The sequence below is a fragment of the Odontomachus brunneus genome, unplaced genomic scaffold (assembly GCF_010583005.1).
Source record: "Odontomachus brunneus isolate Ranch 3 - 2012 unplaced genomic scaffold, Obru_v1 Obru_scaffold_016, whole genome shotgun sequence".
NCBI lineage: Eukaryota > Metazoa > Arthropoda > Insecta > Hymenoptera > Formicidae > Odontomachus > Odontomachus brunneus.
Window position 1 is genome coordinate 1,380,438 of NW_022639466.1, and position 22,628 is coordinate 1,403,065.

At 37.0% G+C, this 22,628-nt stretch overlaps 1 protein-coding gene across 1 annotated transcript in view; it reads right to left on the minus strand.

Moving 5' to 3' along the window:
• LOC116841579 (UPF0489 protein C5orf22 homolog) overlaps nucleotides 1-22,628 on the minus strand; it is a 473,194-nt gene that overhangs the window by 380,747 nt on the left and 69,819 nt on the right. The window contains exon 3 of the mRNA XM_032809669.1: nucleotides 4,540-4,734. The gene's annotated coding sequence lies outside the window, so the exon portion shown is untranslated. The remainder of the gene's footprint in view (nucleotides 1-4,539; nucleotides 4,735-22,628) is intronic.

Below are 22,628 nucleotides of genomic sequence, written 5' to 3' on the forward strand. Positions count from 1 at the left end.
CGTTTTCGATGCTCGGGACTAAACGGCCGAAGGGTTGTAAGCTGGTATGCAGATGAGCCGACATGGTCGACCCCGGAGGCGGATGTTGGCAGTCTGCAGCTACGTAGACAATAGGCCAGTGCCATTATGTCCGTCGAATCCTAAAACCCCATAGAGTCGTTCTTCTCTGTCTATTATCCCGCTGGTGGCAGACCACATTGTGTATCCGGCCTGGCCGCGGGACCTCGGCTATTGTCGGTCCACCTAATTATTCGCAAATCTTCCGCTCGTTGCCGGTAGCGCCCACCCAACCTCCTCCTCCTCCCTCTCATCCCTTTCCTTCTCCTCCTCCACCTCCGGCACGCGAAATTCTGCCGTTCCCGAAGCTGCTCGCCGATTCGTCTCGCGATCTGTCCGATCTGCCTTCCACCTCGTCTCCCCCCGCACGATCGGGATTTCGTGATATTCGAGGTCTGCTCTTCGAAACTCCTGTCCAATCGTTAATTCGATTTGACGTCGTGATTGGGAATCACGGATTTTAAGGTCTGATAAGTTTCGCGTTTAATCTCTCTTATTTAGCGCACACACGGGAAGAATTTTGTGGTAGAAATTGCTGTGCAATTTTGTAATCTAGGAATATAAATATCTGAAATAATTTCAGACATATTTTCATTTCATGTGTACTATTATTTACGTGTTAGGAAGTGAAGTTAGTTATTAAAATATTTGTTATATTTTTAGCAAGTTAAACCTTACTGACAGTCTATTCCTCTGTCTACTATATTAGAAGCATAATAAAACTGAAAAGAATTTATATGCAAAAAAAAATATATATATAATTTTCTCCCTGAAAAATTTATATATACTATATTATATATTCCCTGAGTATATTAAGAAATTTATATATATTATATTATATATTAAGTAGAGTATATTAAGAAATTTATATATATTATATTATATATTCCCTGAATATATTGAAAGAGAATACTTGAAAATTGATTTGTAAGGTAAGTACGTCTATAAAGTACGTCTTTACGAAATAAAGACGATTCCTACGAAACAGTTTCTATTTAAGCAAACTTCCAAGTATATACAAGGTATCTCAGAACAACCTCCGCGCGCGCTCTCTCTTGTGGAGGCATAATACGGATTACGGTAAACATAAAAGTCCTATACTGTTTTACGGTATTCGCAGTAATTATTTAGATATTAATTCAAAAAGATTTGTGAATGATCACACGAGATATAGTAAATGAGCTGTAGTGGCGACATCTGTTGTCGTGTGCTTGCACATTATGTCAAACTGAACAAAAAAGTCCTCTACTTTTTTCTAATAACTTTGTAGAATTTTAGTTATTAATTAGAAAACATTAATATATTATTGCGAGTGACCAATCTTCTTTAACTAATAATTAAAAATTTTTATGTTCACCTCAATCCGTACTATGCCTTTACGAGAGCTTCGGAAATTGTTCTGGGACTTGTATATATATTTCCTCTTCTCTGTGTAGAATATCAAGATATCCCAAATGTTTATTTATATTTGAGCATGCAACAAAATAAGATAGAACTCTGCATGTATTATGATTTAGGTGGGACTCTCTTCGAAAGATAAATTCGTTTAATGACGTTCTTGTTGTTCTATGAAACATGACATCACGTCGGAATCATTATGAGCGTAAATACAATATGATACCATTGTCCGCTATTTCGAGCTCACTAATATGATAACGCATTAGTCATTTCTTTATAATTTTAAACAGTCACGATACTATGTATCAGGTGTAATTTTCTCCAATTATCCCGGTCTGGTGAATTACGTCATCTTTCGCGAGTGAGTCAACACAGATAAAGAAACTTAATTATCTGTTAGGACGACACGCGAAAGTATTCGTGCTGAAATTTTGATTCTTCATTAATCCTGTAAATTTCGTCGAATTTGAAAGATCAATGAGAAATATCGAGATAGACGCAACTACACAAATTATTGTCCTACCTTGATGATACAAACGATTATTTATTGCTATTTTCTCCATATTGAGTCTTAAGAAAAGACTCGTTTCAGGATTATTAAATATTTGAGTATCTCAATATTTTTTATGGGTACTCTCAGTAGTGATGCTTAATTTTAAACAGCAATATATTAATTGTATAATTTTCTAAGTTACAGATAGAGCACAGTAAAATAAACAAATATTAAATGATAAAATAAGGATTGGTGTAAATGAATAAAAAATAAATAATTTTTAATTTTATAATTACTTTTTTTCTTTGGCGTTGGAAATATCGATGAGAGCTATCAAAACAGATATCAAGAAACTGTAAAGGCAAAGACACAGTTATATGTCCAATAAAGCTGTTTATTAATGGAAATTATTTAAATTTGAATTTCTTGTATTATATAACAAGATTAAACGAAAATAAAAAAGAGAACAGATATGAACGATATCATATACTCGCTATCTCAAGGAGCATTATTAGGCGTAAAAATCAGCACTTGCAATATTTGGATTAGATTAGATTATAAAGCCGGTATTCACAATTATAAATTATTTAGGATTCTTGATTCAGAACAAAATTAGAGTTACAGATTCGTGTGTGTTCCTGTTTAAAATTGATGTTTCTTGTACGGAATAATGTAAAAAGCACAAGTGCACAGATTGGCGAGTAATTACAGAGATTCATGAAGCTACAGTAGTTATTATATATTACTACGATATATATGTATATATATATATATAATTATTTTCTAAATAGATTATTTATCAAGTGGACTATATATGAATGCAGACTTCAATTTCGGCCCGAATATTTCTTTATCCTCGGTAAGTTTGCCAAACGGTCGTTAAAAAAGCAAACTGCAGTGTAATAATTGATTTGACATACCTTGGAAATGTATAAAGTATCGCTTCTTGACGCGCTGCTTCCTCCGTCCTAGCGTCTCAATCCAACATCTTGGCTGCTCCGTTGTGACATTGACACTTGCACTGACACTGACACTCGCGTAGATACGATTCGATCCAAGATACACGTGCTAAATGAGACGATGCCGACTAACCGAGTATCGTAAAAGGAGTGGCGAAAGAGTTTAATCAGCCGTAGGAAACAATAGACAAAGCACGTAGTCCGTAATACGCGTGCCGTTCACCGGCCCGGGACTGAATGGAAACACGTGGAAAGATTCACGAGACGTAGGGATACGTATGATCAAACGATCACCTTGAAGGTCCCGACTGTTTTGGTTGTTGTGATCTCGCGCTCCACGACTCCGTGACGCGCGACAATGTTTGGTGTTCGGTGGAAGGGGGGTAAGTTAACGTTTCTCTCTCGCGGATTGTTTTGATATTCTCGCAAGTTGCACCGCTTTTTCTGTAATCGTGCGTTGAATTGTATTTCGCCCGTGAAATATTTAACCGAACTCTCCACCCGACATCATGTTAATTGACATGCGTTTCTCCGATCGGATCGAATATCAGTGCAAATGTCAGTACCACGAGCTAGTATCCGGAGTGCAATGATGGGGACAGCCAAGAGCAGGATAATGGGTCGGAAAGCCAGGACGCCGGACGCGCGAGCAACGACGCATCATATATTTCCAGATACATCAAGATAGTGATAGGCAGATAGCGCCGTGACGTAAATAAATTTTAGTTAGGTTATTGTATATATCAAATTTTTATTTATCATATATTATGTATTAAATAATTAAATGCTTTCTTATTTAATTCAAATTAATTATATATGTGATATTGGCTTTAGAGATAAATTATTATTAATTTCATTTATTTATCTTTAAAAACAATAAATTTATTATAGATTAATAATATTATTAGATAAATTTATTTAAGACCCTAAATAAGATCCTATATAATTCATGTATATACACTTCCAACACCAATGAAAAAATAAATAATTTTCTATAATAAAATTATAGAAAACTGAATTTTGTTATTTTACTCACATCCTTACATATACATATTATACGTATTAAAATAATTGATTATTATATAATCCTGAAGTCTTATAAAAAAGGACTTTAGAATTATTTAATATTTATAGTATGATAATATATAATATTCATATTAATATTCATTCATGTGAATTCAGCATAAAGAAAATGGCATTTTAATAAATCTTGCATGAAGGCAGGACAATAATGTCCTGTATAATGTCCTCCTAAATTTCGACAGAATTTGTAGCATTAATATGAAATCAAAATTTCAACTCAGATGACAACGTTTTCGTCGCATTACTGTTTGATTTTGTCATGAATAAATAATTTCATTTTTTACGCGTACTTGTTAAAAATGTAAAAAGTCGATCGTTTCATTTGTAACGGTCTGATATTATATTTTGGAGCACGGGAATATTCGTCTGCTGTCCGCGGGTTCCTGTGATCATCAGACGTTTGATTCGCAACGACCTAATAGTTCAGGAATTGTGAGTTCCGCTCTCACAAACGCTCCACCGGATGCTTTCAATCGCATCCGAAAAATGCACGCAATGCTTTGCCACTGACGATTACATCGTTTAAGTAGCTTCAAAACTGAGACTCACCACAGGATCGCTTGATTCCGGTCGCTTGTACGTAAATAGGGGAGACAGTTTCTCGTAGAGGTTTACGCGCTCGTGAAGACTCTTGAACGGGTTTTTGGTGCTGAAGAAGTCGAGGTCGATATCCAAGATGTACGGAGTGTCCTTTTCAGGAAGGTATTTACGTAGTAATGAGCTGACGGCGTTAAAGTCGTCTTTCTATAACACAAATATTGCACAAAATTTACATAATGAGTCAGATATTTTCTCGACGCTAAATTCACTAATTATACTAAATTCATTATCATCAAAGAAAGTAAAAATTAGTCATTCGATTCATAATAATTATTAAAAGTGTTTTTCTCTAAAAGGTGCACATCTCTTTCTCACTCTCTCTCTCTCTTCCTCTCTCTCTTTTGTGAAAAATGCATATTGCATTCAAGTAAATATTCCTTGCTTCAAGTATTTTATAAGTTTATGTATCTGCAAATTTGTTATAAGTTCATCATGAGCATTCCATTTACTTAAAATACATTCTGAATCCTAAATACAATGAATTCTAAAATAATCACACACATACACATATTATACTTCTTATAAGACTATTATAATAATCAAATAAAATTATAATATTACTGAAATGCGATATTTCAAAATTCTAACAAAATTATATATCGTTAAATTAAAATTACATATCGTTATATAATAACTTATATATGAAACAATAATTGTTGATTTGAGCACATGTTTTTTTTTTAAATAGATGCGATTTTTTTGATGTATTATCAAGAAAATATTCTTATGTTAAAAATAGCCATTTTACGTAAAAGAAGGAAAGTAAAATTGCTTTTCTTAGCAGTGGAATGATATTTTTCTGTGTATACGTATCACAGCTTCTTCTCTTCAACCAACATTTATACGTACAGACTCGCACGATTCATCGGATACTGAACGGATACTGACGCACCCTTTTTAAAAGATCATACTCCCGCATTTTTTATCGCCGGTAGTCGCGCTATTTACGGCTATTTGTTACCAAAAGCGAGGTTATTCACTGACAACTGGCCGTATATGCGCGCATGATGAAACGCGAGCGTCCAGTTGTGCGAATTAGCGACGCTATATTACTCAATCCTGTTTTTTTGACGCTACCGGGGCGCGCCGACATCGCTGACGAAACGTTGACGATAATTACCAATAAAATGATCGATTGCCGACGTTATATCGAGCCCACGGCCCATTCGCTCCAATTTCCAAACGGGAACCCACCGTCGCGAGAACACACGCGGATGACGAGGGGCCGGGGAGGGGGAGGGGAGAGGGAGAGACGACGCGCGCAACCATTCGTATGAACCGGATATTGTTCGTAGCGGGGGCAAAGCGCGATGCTGCCCGCGTGTACAGAGGGGTTTTTTGTGACGCGCAAAAAACAATGACTGCACTCGAATTAATTCTGTTAGAATTGATACTCGCGGCCCCGGCACTGGGATCGCAATTTGCATGCGTTCACAACAATGAAATACAACGGCGCGCGTTCGCTCGCTCGCTCGCGCGGGGTGAGCTGTGTAATACTATCATGAGAAGAGGAGGGGGACGGAGGGAAAGAGGGATGGGGGAGGGGTAGAAACAGGAGAGGAGGGAAAAAGCAAAGCCAACAATCAACCATGCCCCAGCGGTTCTCAAAGCTTACGAGCTTGAACGCGACTTTCGGGGCAAGTACGTGCCGCTCGGCTGAAATCGCGCGAACACAAATCGCGAAAGGATCATCGACCCTTTGCGGAAGGGCGAGGAGTATGATTGAGATTTGCGGAACGATCGGTCAGCGATTCTTAACGAACGACATTCTGGCTGTGCACATTCGCGTTTCTTCAAATTCCTTCTCCGTACGGAGCGAATTTTACATTACGTACAAAATTGCCATAGGATTTTGTAATTGTAAAATAGATTGACATTTTTCCGCATTGATTGACTATCCTCATGGTGCTATTTAAATTTTAGTAACTGAAATGAGCTATTAAAAAATTTGCTACACTGACAGAAAGAATATCTAAAAAATAATAAAATATTTATTAGATGGATACTGAGAACATATTTACTTGAATCTAAATCTCTTTTATAGTATAAACAAGTGCTTTTCTGAAAAGCTAAGATTTTAAGAAAATGCACATCTTATTTGAAAAATATATTTTTTCTATGTAAAAGAAATATGTATATTAGTGTAACTAAATATGCTATTGATACTCACTGAATAAACATTTTCTTTATTGTTTAGATTTTTTTCTCTATGCATGTTTCCAGCGAAATTTATTATATTTCTTAGAAAGCTAGACTTACTGACAGTCTAGGAGTTAGTGTTCCTATTAGAAACATAGTAGAATTGAAAAGAATTTATATGGAAAAAAGGAAACTATATAATAAACAACAATCCATACAACAATCATATCTTTTATTTCGGAGGAAAAAAAATGCGTGCGATAAAAAATATCGGTGAAAATAGTTGCACGACGAATTAATTTCTCTCAAATTCCACCGATTTCACGGAGAAATTAGACAGCGATTTCCATTGTAATCGCGCGTTCTATTTATGTGTTTCTCTTCCCGGGAGAGATAAAAACGGTCATCGATGATTTGTTCTTACGCGGCTGCGTGCTACTAAACAGCACTTTTTTCATCGGCTATCGCGAGATACGCGCGACCAACTTACGCGAATAATTACGCGGCTCGAATGCAGCCGCGGAATTTCGCTGAAGCAGAGCGATGAATTTCTTTCCGCTCTCAATCTACCACGTCTCGGGCTGATAAGAGCGCGAGCGTGCGTTTTGCGCAACCTTCGCGTCGCGCTCCGCAGATGTGTTCATCTTGCCTGTCTCGTGGCTGATTTAACGCGACCGCGCGATCCCTGAACCAGATCGCAAGGCGAATCTACAATCCAGTCGGCGGTGATGTCAACGAAAGCAACGCTCTTAAACAGCTCCCCGATTAGAATCGCTCTCGCGGCATAAAGGATATTTTCTTTCGTTCTCTTTTCCTCGAATTTACCGAGTCTGCATGGCTGCGTTCTTGTCGTGCAGTGTTATAATTTTAACCGTGTGAGCTCTTTAAACATTACATCGATATCGTACCGAGATGAGATTACATCCAACGCGGTTATCGGGATCAGTTAACGTTTTGTAATAATGCACATAGGAAAAGATTATTCTGCTGCTAAGAAAAGCGACAGTTTACTTTTATTTTTTTTTTTAATGGTCATCTTCAACAAAGAATATTTTCTATAATAATCTTAAATTTCGAACTTTCAGAAAAAAAGAATACTTGAAAATTCATTTGCAAAATGTGAAGTTTATTTTTGTGAAATAAAGTTTATATTTGTGAAATAAAATTTATTAACTTACATTTATTATTAACTTAATCAACAAATTTTAGAAACATGCACTTATAGTGTACTCATAAAGATAATTTATTCTTTCTATGAGATTATTATAAAACTTTATCGAAGAAGAAGAAGTTGATTCGACTTTGATGCAGTGACTTTATGCAGTGAGTAAATTGAATTTTTGTTTTAATTTAATATTCTTAATTGAAACAAAATTACTAGGATTTAGAATGTAGCTTGAAGAAATTTGATGCTTATGATGAACTTATGATAGATTGTGAATACATAAAATTATAAAATATTTGAATGCAGTGTGTATTTATTTATGTATGTAAAGTCCTACATTTTAAATTTGCTGTTTAACAGTTAATAACTATTCAATATAATTATTATTAAAATGTTATTTAACAAATATTTATATTTATGTATGTTTTATGTTTATTAGTGGATATTTATAGTATACAGTATCATAATATATTAAATATACTAATTTAATATAATTTAATATTAAAAAAATATAAAATAACTTGGTGACTGATTTGAAAGATTTATAACATTTTATACAGATAACGAACATTCAAAATAACTTTGACTGATTTAGTGAAAATCCTACAAAATTAGGAATGGTAATCGACTTTTGGGCGTCCTGTATATTTATTATTTTATACGACAAAGAGAAACATAGATAACATTATATATATATATATATATATATATATATATATATATATATATATATTATAATAACAGTATATTTTTTATGTGTGCTGTGTGTGCGAATTAATTTTATGGAGCTGCGGAAGTCGCGGTGTGTTTCTCGTTCTCGCGAGAAACGTCCCACGATATTATAATAATCACGATACTTCTGCAAATGTCACGTAGCTGCTCGTTTGGAATACCGCCAGCGGACACGCGGTCATAACCGCAGGAAATTACCTGCGATTTGCTCGAGCAGCTTCTTTAATTGCATCGACGTATCCTTATCTAACGAGTTTACACGGATACACTGAGAAAAAAAAATGTTTAGTATCTGTTATTAACTATTATTACATAAAGAAGTAATTATCATAAAATATGACTAAGGAAACTATTTTTTATTAAATTCTACTATAATGTTAGTGACAATAGCCTCTTATGTTACTATCATCATTTTCGTGTCAGACAATCCAAAAATATGTTTGGATCTAAAAAAAAGCTATAACTTCAGTTAAATTGATCATTTTTTTCTTTCAATATATAAGGAGTATAAGGTGTACGTAAGCACAAAAATTTTTATTTGAAGAGTATTTTTATTTTAACATGTTAACTTTCAAATGCGATTACACAGCGTTAAACGAAAATAATTTACTTACACATCAATATATGTGATACAAATAATTGTTTAAATTCCAGGTGATAAAATTCTTCGAACGAAATTATATACCTGAAACGATGACATTGACATTGTCAATTTGAATATATTAGTTTTAAGTAGATAGAGGAAAAAAACCTAGAGCATATAATACACAAATAAAAAAATCATATCCTCAATTCAATATTTTGTGCTCTTCATTAATGAAAATTATTTTTGAACAATAAAAGCAAAGATTTTTCTTTGTTGAATGATACACGGAGAGAACTACTTTTTTCTATATAAATTCTTTTCAACTTTATTAACCTTTCCTTCATTAGTTTTAGCAATAGATTGTCACTAAGATCTATCTTAAGATCTATCTTAAGGAACATAGTAACTTTCGCTAGAAACATATCAAGTGTTTTAATTTATAAAATATAAGTAGCACGTACACACGCATGCATAGATACACAAATGAAATGAAAAGGTAGTGAATTACTGCCGAGTATCGATCGATTCCTCTATTACAAAATTCTATAGTAAAGTTTATTAAAAAAATTCTCTCTTCGTGTGTAAAATATATTCTTACAAAAGATATCTTCATTTAACGTTGTGTGTAATCTCATCAGAAGATTAATGTGAAATAACGTTAAAGATAAAGATATTTTCCAAACAATGTCTCTTTTTCATGCGACTCTTCTTTTTTCACAAATTAGCTAACAAACCGCGTCAAACACGAGCGAAGAAAAAGTCGGCGCGGATCGCCGCGGGCTACAGTCGCGGTGGCGATAATCATCAAGGGAATTTTTACCTGCGTCATATTGTTTTCGAGTGATTCTCCGACGGTTTTTCCTCTTTATTCCGACCAAAATGCCCGGCGGGCAAGCATTAACATTTAAAACTTCCCTCGTCCCGGCTCTCCGTTACACGACACGCACGGCATGCGAATAAATCGCACGCGCGCGCGCGTTAAGAACTTTCCACTCGATATATTCGGCGATTAATATTTTCAACCGAAACGTTATCACGCTTACAAGCACGTATATTTCATTCACGATAGTTATTGCGTCCGACTACGAGAATGAATAACACGCGCAAGTACACGAGAATACTCGGGTAGAAATCTAAAACGGAGATTAAAAAGAGTCTTTTTTACTATTTTTTACTATTTCTATTAAGACTCTGTAAAGACAGGTCCTGCACAGAGATGCAATTCTCTTATAAACTATCGCCTAAACTTGTAGATCTGACTAGCCCTTGTTTAAATATGCTTTAGTATTATATTTTGTTTTAGTATTATATTTAGTAATTAGACTCTGACTGAAACGACGAATCGAGGTCCTATTTTGATATATTTATTTAGCTATAGTAAATTAAATCCTTTAGCTATAATAAAACTATAATAAATTAAATCCTTTCTTAAGCTTATTATAATCTTTCTTACAGTTTTTATTATTTTATATATAATATTTTCATATATAATACTATTATTATCAATATTAAACATTTTCTTCTTCTGGTCAATTTATCTATACATTTCTTATTCAAAATCACAAAAAATTGTACAATACTAAAATTCGTATTTTTACTTCAACATTTATCAGAATATTTACCGTATAATTACTAGTCGTTAACAATAATGAATAATCGTTTCCTTACTGGAACTATTTTAGGAATTGACTAACTTATCCCTAACTAGATCTTATTAGTATGAACCGTTTGGAGCATCCACGCCAATGTCAATTTATGATCTATTCACAAAATTCTATGGAGAATTTGCCTATTTCGGTCATATCTGGAGCCTACAAACTGTCTGTTTTGAAGCATCCCTGAGTAGGCTCACTGCATACACAGAGAGAAATTATTCGATCAAAAATTAATAAACGAATATCCGATTAAAATATTGATGAATTTTTATATCCGATTAAATTCAATCGAATACTTTCAATCGTGATATTTCATCAGATAAACCGATCAAAAAATTATGAACCGATATTTCTCATCGGTGTTTCCTTTGATCGAATACAAAAATTTATTAGTATTTTGATCGGAAATATTTGTTAATTTCTTATCGAATAATTTCTCTCAATATACTTAGAGTCCACCTCGATTATCTTCTACTCGAATTATAATTTTTTCCACGTTATAATATCTTTTTTATTTTGTTGCGGTTATCTGTGCGGATCTACGGATCTGTAACCAGTTGACATTGTTGACTTATCTTCGTCGTTTCTATCTGCGCGTGGCATATTTTCTCCTTATTCGTGTTATTTCGTTATCAAAAGACTCACACGACGGGGTGTGCAAGTGTGTCGTTCGCACAACTGTCGGCTTTGATATTGGAAAGACAGTAAAGCGAAATGTCATTGTCGGCTAAATTGAAATGGCTCGAGCGCGAAAGTCGGACGTTGCACCCGACGCAAGTGCAATAGCGCGATAACACGTCGACTTTGATATCGGCTCGTATTTTGGTCCGTACAAATGCGTCAAAATTAGCACGCAATCGCGACAGCGCTCCGTTCTATATACTTGCTTTCAATACGGTTCAAACACTTCCCGCTCAATACAGAATTCAGGGTGCAGCCGATAATGTGGCGAAACCTGTTGTGGCCGATAGTATATAAAGTTTAGAGTATATTCAGGATAAATATGGACCAATATTAACTGATTTATCAAGAGAAACGGATGCAATCGGCACATCCACCTTACTGGTCACTGTATTAAGTGGTATATCCCGCAAAGGTCTCGTGGTAAAATATTAAATTCCTTTTGATTTACTCAAACTATTGTATTTTCTTTTTATAACTCATAGCAAATACAAAATATATATATTTTGTGTTGTTTTTCAAAATTCTTCAAAGAAAATAACAATAAAGAAAAAAAATCTGGAGATACATATTAAAAAAAGTCTGAGAGGAAGCACTGAGAAAGAAATATTTGAAAATTTATTTATAAGATATAAAGTTTACTTCAGTGAAATAAAATTTTTCAAACAAAAAAAGTAATAAAAAAATAGATATACATATTTTTTAAGGAAAAAAAATCTGTCTTAGGGAGAATCACGCACTGAGAAAAGAATGTTTGAAAATTTATTTATGAAATTACATTTTTGCGAAATAAAGTTTATTTACGTGAAATAGTTTACTTTTGTGAATAAACTTTATATCAAACAAATAAATGTTCAAGTATTTTTTCTCTCAGTGCGCAGTCATTTTAAATCACCACTGAAAAAATTAATTAGTTGACACATCGAAATGATCTCTTATCTTTTCCTTGTAATGCAGCTGGCGTCTAATAGAGAGGAGCTTGTTTGTGAATAATTTCCAGAAGATAAGTTTTCTCATCAGAGAACTGCATTAAGAAAAAAAAAGTGTTAAAATCAAGTATGCGAGTCTTGTGATATTCAGAGCGATTCGCTTGCTCTTTCCGTTAAGATTTATACGTTTGATGTTTTACAATCTCGCGCGCTACTTCCACGTATTATTTTCGATATCGCGATAATATGTGACGTGCGCAGTCTTCATGAAAACATTGCAATGTTAAGCGAAGTATCGATTATTGCGTTAGTTCCTTGCCACGTTGGAACGATCCTCCTATTTTTCCCGCTTTTTCTCGCTAAACTTCTTGAATGTTTACTTCGTGAACAGCTAGAATATATCATGTAGGATGACTTGTATATTTCAAATGTTTCTAAGACTCTCGCTTTTCCTCCATGTCCAAAGCGAATTATAATGTCAGGAGCGAGAGGTCATGTTTCTTTCTTACGTCATACGTTGAAATAAATTATCGCATTGGTAGTAAATATATCGATAAGATATTCCAATGTGCGTTTTAGTTTGTGGATTAATGGCTATAAATCTCGACCGATCGTCGCGGACAATCTCTTTTCTATTTTCCAAAAATTTGGAACAAATATAAATCCACATGTCCATCTGCTAATGCGAACTGACAGAAGCAAACTTTTAGAGACATTTCACCGATATATCGATCGTAAGAGATGTGTGACGTGTGAAGGAATTAATTTATGTTAATGTACATCACAGTATACAGAGTTCCGCGACACAATTGCATAATTTCGAACGTCTAAATATAGAATATCCATAGCTGGAAATTTTAATGAGATCGCCTCATCATATTTCATAGAATTTGATAGGATATTTTATTCCATACTTAAAGAAAGATTTGATCGATGCAACTAAAATTTTTTAAAACGAAATCAACCAAATATTTGGTAATTATCACTAAAAATTTAATTGTTATTTTGCTTTGTTTAGAATGATATAAGCAAATATATTGACTTACTGAGAAAGTAAGGCAAAATAACGGCAATTAAATTTTTTAGTTGTAATTACCAAACATTTGGTTGATCCAATTTTAACCAAATTTTGCTTTCGTCAACCAAATCCTTTTTTCAGTGCACAGCCTTTATATTGGACAGATGTCACTTTGAAGACTTTGCAGGTAGATATATACAACGAGGGGAACTCCTCTTTCAGTTTTTCATCATCTCGTCATCTCTGGCTGTCCTGACATTCGCAGCTTGGCGATTAGAAGTGGGCTTTGAAATAATTCCCGCACTTTCAGAGCGAACACACAAGTTTCGTTAACAAGCGTTTATGCGCGCGTCTCGAAGAGCAGTTGGTAGCGGGGTCCGGATTTTTACGGATGAATATATAGCCGAACAAACGAGTTTCGCGAAGAGCACGTGGCCGCTCGCGTCCCTCCACGTGCGTGTGAACGCGTATGTGCGTGTCATGCGGCAGATCGTCGGTCACACTACTGTCGCGATCGCAATTAAGGCGAGCGGTGCCATATGCAAATGCGCGCCCATTGTCTTGACCCAAAGTGGCGCGATCTCGGCCGACTCATTGTGCATTCAGGGATACTTATAAAAGAGAAAGAAAGAGAGGGAGAGGACAGTCTTGCGAAATTTGCGGCACGCTCGCCATTCGTACTGGCCGCGTAACGCACGATGCGAAGCGTAACTCATGTGGTTAACAATGTGTTAAAAGTGTCATTTGCATATTTTTACAATTTGTTCCGGAAAAGGCGCGACAATTGAAAAAATGCGGGAGGTCATAAAAATCGTTTATCCAAAGTAATGTATTAAATCTACATATTTCTTTTTATATTGCATACACACTAAAAAAATCTTAACAGTTAACAAATGCATTTGATTGACCGTTTCAGTGCGATATTTAGCATTTAAATTAATATCAAACACGATAATATAGTTACCTTCCGGTAATAATTACGAAATATTTAATAAAATATAATTAAACACAATAATTAAATTAAATAATAACTTAATAAATTTATTGAATTTATTAAAATTTATTAAATTAACTTATTAAATAAATAATTTTACTTCAATTTAATTTTAATTATAACGCATTAAGGCTCATTCACCGGTGACGAGTCTGTAACGACGCGAAAGGGATCCGGAAGGCCCGCGCATAAACGAAACAAATCCGGACGAGAAGTTAACACGCGAGAGCAGGCATTCCCGTGCAAGCCGATCGGCCGCCTCCACGTTCCACGCGCGACGATGTATCTTCTTCCTACGTGGGGCCGCGCGCGGAAATCTCGCCGTACCCACGACGACGCTGTCGGTGTTCGTAAAGACGTCGAGCCTACCCTCCCTTCGATCAACGTCGCGCGGCACGTTCGACCACGTTAAGGAGCCAACGAGCGGTGGCGGCGGCGAGTCGTGACGACGAGCCAGCACGTTCTGTAGAAGGGCTCCTCGTGGACAAGCCTGGGTTAGTGTGCTCAGTATGCAAGCTCAGTGGTGGCCGCATCCGGTAAGGTGCGCGCGCTCGCAAGCTCGGAAACTCACGTTGCATTATGTATCTGTCCGTCGATACACCAGCACGCGTCAGCGCGATGATAAGAATAGAATAATAGAATTTTCTATGAGCCTCTCCTGTCACCCGGACGACAATGGTGGGGGAGGACAGGGGGAGAGGAGGAGGGGGCAGGGGGCAGCAGCGGTTTATTGCAAAAGGAACGAGGTATGATGGCGGTGCGACTCTCCTCTCCGCTCCTTTCCTCTCTCCGTCGAAGTCTCCTCCGAAGAGATGAGGAGCGACGACGCAGCGGGGAACGCCGTTGCTACGTGTATCTCGTCGCCGGATCTCGCCCCGTATGCCTTTCTTGTCGATATCGGAGCCGAAGCGCCGTTAAAGTGCCACCGCGCGCGCGGCCTGACCGACTGTGCGAAAAAAGGGAGCCCGTCATCGCGCGCTCTATCTTCTTGCGCGGCGCTGAGAGATATGCGCCGTTTTTTTGAAAACGCGAGCGGCGCCGTCGCGACCACGTAGCTCATTCCGTAGGAAAGGACATATTATTTCGACAAAGAAATATTTTTGAAGGACACGGAGTGTAGCAATAATAAGGCGACCAAACTGCTGCAACTGTTCCGGTCTTTAAGTTCAAAGTTTATTCTATTTAAATAAGAGGACTTAAATTTTATTATATGTTATTAGTACACTGAATAAATGTTTCTTATCTTCTAGATATTTTTTACTCTCAGTGTAAGATGTTTTTAACAAAACAAAAAAAAAAACGTAGCTCTGAAAGGCATAGTAGCTTTGATTCTTTTTGATTTTGAAATAAGAATAGCACACTGAGAAAATAATAACTTGAAGATTTATTTGTATGATAAAACTTTATCTTACAAAAATAAGCTTTATGTCTCACAAGTAAATTTTCAAGCATTTTATTTCTCAGCGCAATTTTATATTTCAATTTTATATTAGTTACTACTTCTGTTGTATATAAAGTGTGCTTCTGTAAAATAAAGTTTATTTCGGTGAATAAACTCTATATTTCACAAATAAATTCTCGAGTATATTCTCCTCAGCATATTGAGAAGCGTGAAAGGGAATGGAAAAGAGACCACTGACAATGCTTAATTTATATAGACGTATGAAAAATAATTTAACTACAATGTGAGAGTGAAAGTCTATTATACACACCAGAAATAGAACTAATATAAAATTGAGATACAAAATTGCACTGAGGAAAAAAGGCTTAAAAATTTACTTGTGGGACATAAAGTGTATTTCTGTTAGATAAAGTTTTATAACTTAACAAATAAATTTTCAAGTTATTATTTTCTCAACGTGCTGTTATCCTTATTTTAAGATTAAGAAGAAGGTGTCGACCTCGCCGAAATAAATCGCACGAGATAAAGTTTCGCTCCCATATTTGCGTGCTACTTGGCCGCTATCTCGGCATAACCGCGAGATTCTACAGCTGGTAATTGTCGACCAATTACCGTGGCGCTGACGTATTTAGTCGCATGCGAAAAGAGCCGTCCATTGTTCGCTCCTCGTCTCGGTGCCCGCGCTCCTAATTACGCGTGATGTCCGCTGGGAAATCGCGGGCGATACATCCGCGCGCGTCCCTCCCTCTCTTTCTCTCTCTTGTCGGCCCATTGTTCACGCAAGCGACGCGAAACCGTTAAAAAGTCGCTGGAAAACCTAGGAAATGGCGGCTCGTTAGAATTCAATTTTCCACTGATCGTCCATGATCAGCGGCATTATGTGCGTTAATATTGTAACGCGAGAGTTTCCTACGTCGTCTCTCTTTGGGACAACAAAACCCACAATGGATTCTGTTTGTGGATTCATGTTTATTTTGTAAGTTCTGCTTTGATAGAACAATGTTCGTCTATATACAATTACATACCAATTTTATCGACAATTCTTCGTAGCCGAGATAAGAAAATATGGTTTCGTGTGTCAAACAAATGTCAGATAGCTGCAACAAGTCATTTTTCTGCTAAATTCTGACTTATTGAGAATTTTTAATTTCAAACAAGAAAAACATTTCTTTATCTCCTATAAATATATTATTAAGAAAATAAGACAAAATAGTGGCAATTAAATTTTCTGACTGTAATTACTAAATATTTAGTTGATTTCATTTTAATTAAATTTTGTTTTCATCAGCCAAATCCTTTTTTAATGTGGTATTAGTTATTGAATTTTTACTGAAATTTTGTAACTGTGAATACATTTAGTAATAATTACCCGTCTTTTTTTTCATGGCATGCAGCTTAGAAAGCTCGGCCACCAGCTGGACGCTTGAAGTGAACTCTGCGCGGCCGATTTATAAGTGAAGCGTGCTAGTCGCGATGGAGAGCCGACAGGAATGAAAGATGAAAAGATAAAGACAAGAGGAATGAGCGACCGTCTTGCAGCGAAGACGACGGAAACTCGCAATTTGTTCTCGCTGCGAAAAGATTTTCGCATTTATTTATTATATTACACGCACTCCCGTCCTGTTCATTAACGCGCGCGCGCGCTCACATCGTAAATTCTTCTGCTTATCGTTTTCCTACGCGCATTAGCCGTATTTCTCGTCGTTCGTATCGGCGCGAAACGTTACTCCCTATCCTCCTCATCGACGGCGCGAGAGTACCGTGATGTAAATTATACCGAGCTGACCTTTAGTTCTCTAATCAATGACTCGAGACTCGCCGCGCGTCGCGCTAAAACACTGTAGCACGCTTTTGCGGACACCTGTAGCACTCTCTAGTTAAGCGAATCTACGACTACCTGTTATTAACAGCCTGAACGCGAGCGCGCGCACGCTCGTAGCAGCGGATAGAAGATAGGCAATATTGTCTTGCTCCGTGGCATAATTATCTCCTGGGGTATTAATTAGCAACGGAGAGGCGCGGCGCAGCACGGTGCCGCGTCGCGCGACTCATCCAGCCTTCCGCCGAGCTAGTTCTTACGTTATGTTTCTCTCGTTTTTCCACGTTTCTTTCTTCCCTTTTCTTTTCCTTACGTGACTTGCATCACGAGGAAGACGTGTAGCAATCGCGGTGTGCGTTCTCGTTCTGGCACTTATCGCGGTGATTTCATAATTCGCCGCGGTCGCCGTCTCTCCGACAGACACGAACCGGTGGTGACGACTGCTTCGAAGGCGATCAAGACGATTTTTGCAACGTCGGCTTTCAGAACAAAACCGCTCATAATCGACAGTCGTCTCGCCATCACCGATATTCTTTTAATATCGTACACCAAGCTGCGGAAGTGTAAGTTCGTAAATCAGTAAAAGGAGTGAGTATATCACCGATTATCAATGAATATCCACTTATTTCCAGTGGGAACAATCCCACTGCTTCATCTTATATCTCTTTGATTTGGATCCGTGCAAACAATATTTTACTACGAAATCTGTAGTTTCACTCAAATTCGTTATACGTGATATCAAATCCAACTATTGTATTTGCGATGGAATTAACGGCTCCTATGCGATTTGCGTGCAATGACACTATGTTTGCAAACTGCATCGATAATAGGAACAGTCGCTGTTAACTGATTTTTTTTCAGCGAGATTTCATTGATTGCAGTGATATAACTGAAGCACCACTTGCAAGTGTAGCAGTGAAAAATACACCGATTGTACTTTAAAGACTAGGAAATAGGATTGCATTTATAAAGTTTAACGTATCTTTAATCGAGATTGTTACCACTGGGATGCGATATCGCAATTATTTCGCGATCTGTGTCATAGAATCAAGCTCAATTCGAAATATCTTTTTCTATAATAAATTCTTTCTGCAAACACGAGGACGCAAGTTGCAAGAGCGTTCGCTATTCGTTCGTGTGAGGGGAATTCAGTAGTGCCTGCGAGTCTTAGGTGCCACAAAGCCCTGACCGCAGGCCACATACCAGCAGTCGGCAAAACACACGCCGGGAGGAGAGGGAGACAGAGAACGAGAGAGCCGCGTGGAAGACGAGGAGAGGACAAAAAAGAGCAAAAGAGAACTCGATCGCGGCTGCAGATGCTGGCGATAGCGTGTATAAAAGATGTATCTACATTTAGTTCGGACAGGCACCACTTTATTCGCTCGCCGAGCGCTAACAAGTGTTTTCCATCGGCCGAAGCGGTGCTTTAAAGACTCGCCGAGAATGCAACCGGTCTACCACAAAGTCGCGCTGAACTTGCTGCCGGTGGCGAGCTTCGAAGCGCAGCGCGAACAACGCTAGACTGTCGATCGACAAAGTTGAATTTTCACTCGCTTTATGCATGTACGCACACGTGAGTCACGTAATGTCGCCGATATGCGGCGATGTCCCGGCAAATCATAAAATCAGCATGCTTCTTTAATCATCTCAAATTAACGCGACGCGACGTGATGATAAAATGTTGCGATAGAATAACTTAAGCGAATCTTTCTACGCACACTAATCATGCAAATTTTATCGTTTATGAGAAAAAATGTTCCTGTATTAAAAAAATAATGTCTGCATGTGTAATTTTATGCGAAGGTAACATCAAATAAAAAAGATCTTATTGCGTCAACATCCATTCATGTATTTAATTGATGCAAGAAAATTGACGGTGAGCTCCACATTATAAGATAAACTGTTCGACAATACCATGTCTAATTTAAGTTTAACCCCTTGAGTGCACAGAGAGAACGATTTATTGATTCAAATAAATGTTTCTTTGGAATAGTCTAAACGAATTATTTGACGAATTGGTTGGCACAATAAAAATATTTCTTTGGAACTAAGCCACAAATAAATATTTTTATTGCTTCGAACAAAATTTGGTTTGATCAATCGAAAAATTCGTTTGGACTATTCCAAAGAAGCGTTTATTTGATTCAACCAAATCGTTCTTTCTGTGTGTGTGTGTGTGTGTGTGTGTGTGTGTGTGTGTGTGTGTGTGTGTGTCATATGTATATAGAAAAAGCACGTGCTATCAGTGTGTAATGTACATCTTAAAAAAAAAACTGATTTATCCTTCTACGATTTGTATGAAGCTTGGTATCTTACAGTTTTTAAAATCTCTGAATCCGAATATAATATTAGAATCTCAAAATTCAAAATGGTAGATCCAATATGGCGGATTAAAAGTTGGAAAAATAATTGGATTTTTATAAAAATAATTGTACTAAGGTTTTCAAGGTCGCTGAATACAAATGTGACATCTGAATCTCAAAATTCAAAATGGTAGATCCAATATGGCGGATTAAAAGTTGGAAAAATAATTGGATTTTTATAAAAATAATTGTACTAAGGTTTTCAAGGTCGCTGAATACAAATGTGACATCTGAATCTCAAAATTCAAATGGCAGTTCCGATATGGCGGATCAAAAATTGGAAAAATAATTGGATTTTTATATTTTGATCCACTATTTCATTCGTATTGGATCCGCCATTTCATTTTATTTTAATATTTAATTGTATAAAAAGTCTTATATTGTACTTATATTGTATTAAAAAAATCTTATTGTGTCAATGCCCTTTCACATAATGGATTTGCCTATTAAAGATGACAAATATTGACTTCACCAACAGCTTCATTACAAGATAAACCGACAATGGAAACTTAAAGTTCACTCAAATTTAAATTAAATTTCAATTCCACTAATATTTAATTGTACTGATATTTAATTTTAATTCAATATTGACACATTACTTATACTGAAGTAACAACTGATTATTACCATGAGCTCGAATTTAAATGCTCGATCGGATCATCAACGTGGAGTCGTACGTTGTAATGTTTGCGATATAGGCAAGCCGGAATACGCTGCATCTCGAATACCTTACGATTTAGCAAACTTAGCATGGTCCCCGAACGAGGAAACGAAGGCGGAACCAGCGGCTACGATATGGGAACGGCATCTCATCCTTTATAAATGTTAGGTCGCGTGCAAGAAGCGTTCGGCCTCACGAAGTCGAGAACTCCTGGCTTTGATGGGGAACGCGACATCGACTACGGATCCTCGAGGATCACGATTCGGCGACGTGTGGCTGGCTTGTGCTGTTATCCGGATACCGTCGCGAACGGCTGCATATAAACGTAAAGTTCGCCGTGTAGGGTGCACGTTGGCTCGAGCAACAAACACATCGTATCTACGGAAGTAAACGACCGTGGTGCCTGCAGCCGGTGCTCCATGCTGCGATACGGCGACGCATGTAGGCCAACGTTGGCGAATATACCGGTCGCGAACAGTGAGTCAATATCGAGCCCATGTAAAGATTCGCGTGCGAAAACAAAAATGCACAGATAAAAATTTCAAAAAATTCAACACGCGCCAACACACATCCTCATAATCTTCATAATCGTCCCTGAGCCTCACATTTCTTCATTGAAAGAAAGATTTGGTAATAACCATCAAGTTTGGATAGTAATTACCGGATGCTTTGGTGAAATATTTTCAAGTAAACGCGCAAATGAATGAATAATTCGATACGTTTTAACTTTATATAATTAATATTTGTTGCCAAAGCTTCCTTTCTTTAGTGCAAATGCATTTATTCACTACTGCAAGACTTTTCTCAGCGTATATTGTGGAACGAACGCGAGCATAACTCCGTAACACTCGAGAAATTAATGATTAATACATATATTATTTTAACTGGGACTATCTGTGTTATGTGACAATGTCGCATCTGTCAGATTGTTAGACTGCTATAGAACAGACGATATGAACTGCACATTTGACTACCATCGTATATAATTGCCGAATCTCCAGAAATTAGCTGTCATATACTTCAGTCGCTATCAGAAATATATCAGAAATTGTGTACTTTACGTATCAATTCCCTCAAAACTAGACAATCAAAGATCTTGCACTTTTGTAATAATATTTTTACAAGTCTCTTTTATCATCTTCTCATTAAAACCGTAAAAGTAGTTCGTTCGTTACAATTACAAATGTGCTATCGAAAGTCTATCTAGCGATAAAAGTGCCAACTTTGACTTCGATTATTTCAACTTCGGTAGAACGAATCTTTTTCTAATTACACATGTGGGTACATCATGTTTATATTAATATACTGTCGAAACTTTACAAGATTCGTAAAAAAAAAATAAATTTACCGACGAACTACCTCAAGTTCGTTCAATCGCGATAACGGCGCGCACGAGTACCGACCTAAAATATACGACGGGGGATCAGGGCGTGCTGGATTAAGGTGGCACGAGCGGCGGCGGCGGATCCGTGGAAGTGGTCTACCGCTTCCTGGTAGCCGCCGATAGAGCGCTTAACCGGCGGCTCTGTGGGAAGTGGTCTCGCGGGATAACAATTCGAGAGTAATACCTCGGCTCGTAAACAAGCTCCGGCTGAGTGTCGGAGGTACCAGGCCACGTTGGATTTCCGCGAGAGGAGCCCGATCACGCTCCGGTCCGGCTCGCAGCCGCGGCGCGGCAACGCCAGTCAAATATTAGGGGAAGTAAAAAGTTCTGAGCGTTTTTTCGCTTTATTTCGACGATGAAATTAACATAGTTAGGATTATCCGATTTCGATCAAATATGCGCCGTTTTGTTCGATAACTTTTGTCCATTTTGAAGGCAATTTCATAATTCCGCGATTGAAGAAGTCCTCGTCCCTATTGGTAAAAAACTTGACCAGCTCATTTTCACAAG